Here is a 6,000-nt window from a genome sequence, read left to right as displayed (position 1 = left end):
TCTAGAAGTCTCAATTGAAGATAGTATGTACGTATACCAATACAATATGAAGTATTAATGGCTTCAGCTAGATAGTTATCCAATTACTGGTTCAGCTCATATGGGGATTTTTTGATGGGTTCCTTCCTCCCATGTCGATGACCATGCTAGAAACCACCACGCATAACGGCGAAATTTGACAGAAGTCCTTCTTTAGTTCTCTTCGATCTAACAGGAATTGGAAGCATAAAACAAAGAATGAGTTTATGAAGAAAGGAGGGGAAGTTGAAAGAACTAAATTTTTTGGGTTAAGCATAAAACAAAGAATGAATTCATGAAAAAAGGAGGGGAAGTTGAAAGAACTAAATTTTTTGGGCTGTTTTTAAGACCCGGTATTAATTGTATTTAAGTGGGTATTAATGGTAAGACTACCGGCGTACATTTCAATATAAGCGTGGATTTGGTTTTCGACCTGAATTTACATAAAACTCCTTTGTGAGTGTATTGTAACTGAAGGGTATAAATAGAAATAAAATTTTAAATGACGAAATAGTCCTTTTTAAAGACATTGAATAATTTTTCTTTATATTTAATTAGGGGTATTTGGTAGTAGTAAAAAGGTTGGTCTAATTTAAAAGGTCAGGTTAATTATGATGTACTTTACTAATAGAGATTATACTAGTATTTTCCCATGCAATATGGAACAGCTATAAAAAGCCCAGTCCAAATTTGCCGACTTAAAAAGCCCAACAACCCATATAGCTTGTACATAAAAAGCCCAAACCAAATTGTTAGAGTGTCCAGTCACAAAGTGTTTAGAGGTCTTACGTTGCAATATCCCAAATGGTGTAAATAGGGCAGACGTTAAAAGTCCAGCCTAAATGGTTAGAGTGTCTAGTGACTTAAAGAAAAAGAGACTGTAAATAGGCCAGACGTAAAAGTCCAGCCTAAATAGTTAGAGTGTCTAGTGACTTAAAGAAAAAGAGACGATCCTATGAGATGGTTTAAATTTACTAAAACAGCATACCACCGCAGAACCCTAGATTCCGCCATGTCACAAATCACTCACAAGCACAAGCACAGGAGCATGAGAACTTGCAAAAACTGTTTGAGTCATACGATAGGAGCCCCTATATTTCCCTAATTTGTTATATAGATTAAAAGTAAGTAATCATTGTCAGAATTCCATTGAAGGCCTTGAAGCATACATGAAGGTGGTGATGAAGCCACCAAAGTTCATGGATTCATGAAGCCCATAAATAACTAGTAATTGGGCCTAAGTATGGGCTTTACTTCTATTTAAGAGTTAAAAAGCCCATTAACGTCTTTAAATTGGATCACCTTACGTTACGTTACGCGTAACTGGACTGGACTACTGGCTCTCGCTATTATCGTCAGGGTCCTGGATGCAAGGCAAACTGTATCTACTTCACAGACGATTACGGTCTTTCCACCACCTATATGAATTGAGCCAATATTGAAAATTTGAAATAGTTTTGTAATTGATTAATATTTACTACTACAAATAGGCCCATAACTGCTTTAAAAAAAACAGCATCCTGTACTAAGGTTTCAAGACGGCTGCCTTTAGCGGAAATGGACGAGGTGGTATTCCAATTTCTGCATGCCCTTCCAACATTTGTACTACCCTATCCATGGAAGGCCTATTTGAAGGGATATGTTGAATGCACCAAAGACCCACTAAACACACCCTCTTCACAATATGTTCATCTTCTTCTGTTCTGTCTTCTTCATCCTCATTAATCTCAAAAGAATCATCGCCGTCCCCTCTTCTGGTTACAAAAGAAAATTCATCCTTCTCGACTTTGTTATAGAGGAATTCAGGAAAATACACTGGACCAGACTCAAATGCTTCAGTCTCATAGTTCTTTCTCCTGTCAACCATCTCTAAAAGAAGCATCCCATAACTATAAACATCAGAGTTCTCTGTCACTGGACCAAAATTCTTCAACCACATCTCGGGCGCTGCATACCCTGGAGTTCCTTGAGCCGCGGTTAAAGACACATGACTATGGTCCTTATCAATCTTCTTTGCTAGCCCGAAATCAGAAACTTTCGCAGAGAAATTAGAGTCAAGCAAGACATTTGGAGGTTTAATGTCAAGGTGCAAGATCCTCTTCCGGCAACCTTGGTGCAGGTAGAGTATTCCCCTGGCTGTTTCTAAGGCAATACTACAAACTTGTTTAGAACTTAGCCACTTGTATTCAGTTCTGCCGTCAACCTCAGCTCCAACATTTTCTTTCTTTTTTTTTTTTTGGTAGGTAAGCAGGGTTGTTATAGAGGTCCCTTACCCCTTTGCATTAAAGAAAGAAAAGCCAATTACATTCTTGCATATACTTTGCCTATAGCATCCTCATAGACAATTTTCTTAACATCCTCAGAGAAAGAGCTAGGTACAATCTCAAGAAAACTTACAGTAGGAATATTAGCAGCTAAAGCATCTGCTAATTTGTTAGCCTCTCTATAGACATGTGTAACAGTAAAATGGTCTAAGTGTCCTATGTAGTCTTGTATCTCCTCCATTAAGTGGTTTGCTTGCCATGGGTGTCCTCTGTTCTTCATGAAAGACACCACATTACTCGAAGTCCGACTGTACTGCAATTCTTCTAATGTTATGCTTCTTCGCCAATTTGAGTCCTTGCTTGAGCCCGTAGAGTTCGATAAGTGCAATGGTATTGTATTCTGTCTTCCCTTTGTCTTTGCGGCAATGACTTCCCCTTATGGTCCCCGATGGCAGCAGCCCATCCTCCTTGAGTGCCTTGCAAGGTACCATCGTGTTCAAATTGTCTATGCCTTCTTCAGCTCTCTCCCACTTACATTTCTTTATCTCTGTTTCATGTTCACTCTATATCAATGTTCCATAATGCCATGAGTCGACTTCTCTTAGGTCCTTCATCCATTTTGAATTGACATGCCGCAAAGTTTTGTTTTTGTATCACTCGAAATTAGAAAAGCGGTTTGTTCACCCATGGTGTGAACGTTCTTGAAGATTCTGTTGTTCCTTTCTTGCCACACTCAGATACAAATCCATTGAATAAGAGCCTCAATGCATCCCGCTTCACATCCTTTGCCAAGTCCTTTTTCCAAACCCATTCAACCTCTTGACCAAGTTTGTTCCCTTTGTCTATTATAGCCTGCACTTTGAAGTAGTTTCTTCCATACAAATTGTGAGTAAGTACAATGGAAAAATAAGTGTTTTTCTCTCTTTTTTCCTCCAGCAGAGAGAACACACAACTTCGAGGGACCACCTTCCATTCTCTTAATTTACTCAAGGTCTTCAAACCCTCATTGAGTGCTAACCAAGTGATAAATGAATGTCGAGGTATATTGTTTGAGAACCACACAATACCATGCCAATTAATGGTTTGTTTTGAGTCCCTCGGGCTATGATAAGTGTCTTTGAGCTTAAACTCACCTCCCGGGGAATCGACCCACAATTTTATCCTCGCCTCTATGCTACAACCTCTTCCATTTGCATAATAATATCCGGTAAAATTACCCTAATATGATGTGGAATATTCCACCTACCATTCTCAAGCATGTTAGATACATTTGCATTCATTCTACATGTAGAATCAAGAATTAAAGCTTGTGGAAAGAATTTCTTAAGGATACCTGCAGGATGGATGCCAGGGTCTAGCCGAACTTGGTATTGTCTCCATTTCCTATCCGGTGAAGTGCAATTGGAGAAGCAAGCTTACGGTCATGGAGAATGTTCCTCCAAACCCACGAGCAGTCATTTGGGACCTTTAAGTGCCAGAAGTTCCTGTTCTTTATCAATTTCTTGTTCACCCAGTTCACCCATAGAGTTTCCTTTCCACTCACAATATGCCATATGTGCTTGAGATTGGTAGCATGATTGAGTATACTCAAGTTTCTGATGCCCAGTCCACCCTCCTCATATGGATAACACAACTGTTCCCACCCAAGCAATGCATGAGACGTAGCTCCATCAGGTCCATTCCAAAGGAAGTTTCTGAGCAATCTATCAATATCATCAACTATTTTTTCTTGGAACAAAAGGATGATAGCCAATAGATGCTTAGGTTATTGAGAACCGCCTTTATGAGTTGAAGCCTGCCAGCATAAGATAAAGATTTGCCCTTCCAACTTTGTATCTTGTTAGAAACTTTTTCAAGAAGTGGTGCACAATCAGAAAATGTTAGCCTTGTTGTGATCAATGGGAGTCCCAAGTACTTTACAGGAAGTGTACCTTTTTGGAATTGGATCACACTTTGAATCTGATTGCATGTGGTAGTATCTATCCCTGCATAGAACATGTTACTCTTGTCCAAGTTTACTTGCAACCCAGTACACATCTTAAAGCTGTTCAAAGTATTCTTCAAGCTTCTTACTGTGTCGATATCCCCGTTCATAAAGGCTATGAGGTCGTCGGCAAAGGAAAGGTGTGTGATAATGGGATTGTCACACTTATAATGCAATTTGAAAGATCCATCATCCACTTTCTCCATAATCAGCTGTGAAAAGAGCTCCATAACAAGGACAAATAGGTACGGAGACATAGGGTCTCCTTGTCTAATGCCTCTTCTGCCTTTAAAATATCCAAAAGGTGATCCATTAAGCATGATAGAATACCTCGGGGTTTGAATACATGTTTGAATCCATCTAATGAACTTCATAGGAACTCCCACTCTGGTTAAAGCAAACTCCACTGCCTCCCATCTAATAGTCATATGCCTTCCTTAGGTCGATCTTTGCTGCACATCTTGGTGGTCCAGAATCTCTGTGATAGTTATGCAAGAGCTCATGTGACAAAAGAATGTTATCCTGAATGCTTCTACCAAACACAAATGCTGATTGATTAGGGGATATCACCTGTGGTATAAAAGCCTTCATTCTGCTTGTTATGATTTTTGTAATGCACTTATAGACCACAGTGCAGCATGCAATTGGTCTATAGTCACTCAAGGAAGTAGGGCTCTTAACCTTTGGGACTAATGTTACACATGTAGCATTTACTTCTTGTAACATCATGCCAGATTTGAAGAAATTCTGGATTGCTTTCACAAATTCATCCCCTACTACTCGCCATGCGGTCTTAAAGAATAAAGAGGTGAAGCCATCTCCCCCTGGAGCCTTATCACTGTCAATATGTGCTAGACATTCAATGATTTCATCTCTTGTAACATCTTTAACCAGCTCTTGACTCTGTAGATCCCCGATCTGTGGCACTTGCGTGTTCATGAACATTGTAAAATCAAGCTCCTCCAAGTTATTTGGACAGTATAATTCCTTGTAGTACTGAACACATTCTTCACTTATATCATTGACATCATCAAGCATATTTCCAGTACCATCCTTGAGGCAGGTTATCCTATTAAGTCCTCTTCTTGCTTTAATGGAATTGAAGAAGTAGGTTGTGTTGTTGTCCCCGAGAGTTATCACACTGTCTCTGGACTTTTGCTTGTAAGTGGATTCCACTGACTTTGCTGCTGTCACATATGTTCTTATAGTTACCCTTTCCTTGCTGATGAGTTCTTGATTGAGTGGTTCTGCCTGTAGCCTTATCTGAATCTGTTCCAACTCTTTCCTTGTAACTGTAACTCTGGAGTCCACATTACCCACCTTGTCTCTGTTCCACTGAATAAGAGCTGCTTTGACGTGCTTGAGTTTCTTCATGAATGTATACATGGGGTTCCCAACATACACACTAAGTTATGGTGGTGTACACTTCCAACTGTCGCCACTTCATTCATAAAGTGTTTCTGAGTTTGCTTAGATATCTTGAAGATTTTTACAGCAACTGGTACCTCAACCTGTTTTTTTTTAATTATTCCCTTGTACACAATACCGAATCCTCCTTCACCAAGTTTTGACGAGAAGTTGTTAGTTAGCTTCTTCAGCTGAGAATACGAGTACCTTGTTAGAGATATGCTTGACATGGTCCTCTTGTCAAAGTGAGAGTTTAACTTTTTTCGACGAGCAAGGATTGCCACTAATGCAACAAGGATTACCAGAAACAATAATGACGCAGAAGCA

This window comes from Coptis chinensis, chromosome 3, assembly GCF_015680905.1.
Source record: "Coptis chinensis isolate HL-2020 chromosome 3, ASM1568090v1, whole genome shotgun sequence".
NCBI lineage: Eukaryota > Viridiplantae > Streptophyta > Magnoliopsida > Ranunculales > Ranunculaceae > Coptis > Coptis chinensis.
This window is presented reverse-complemented; position numbering follows the sequence as displayed.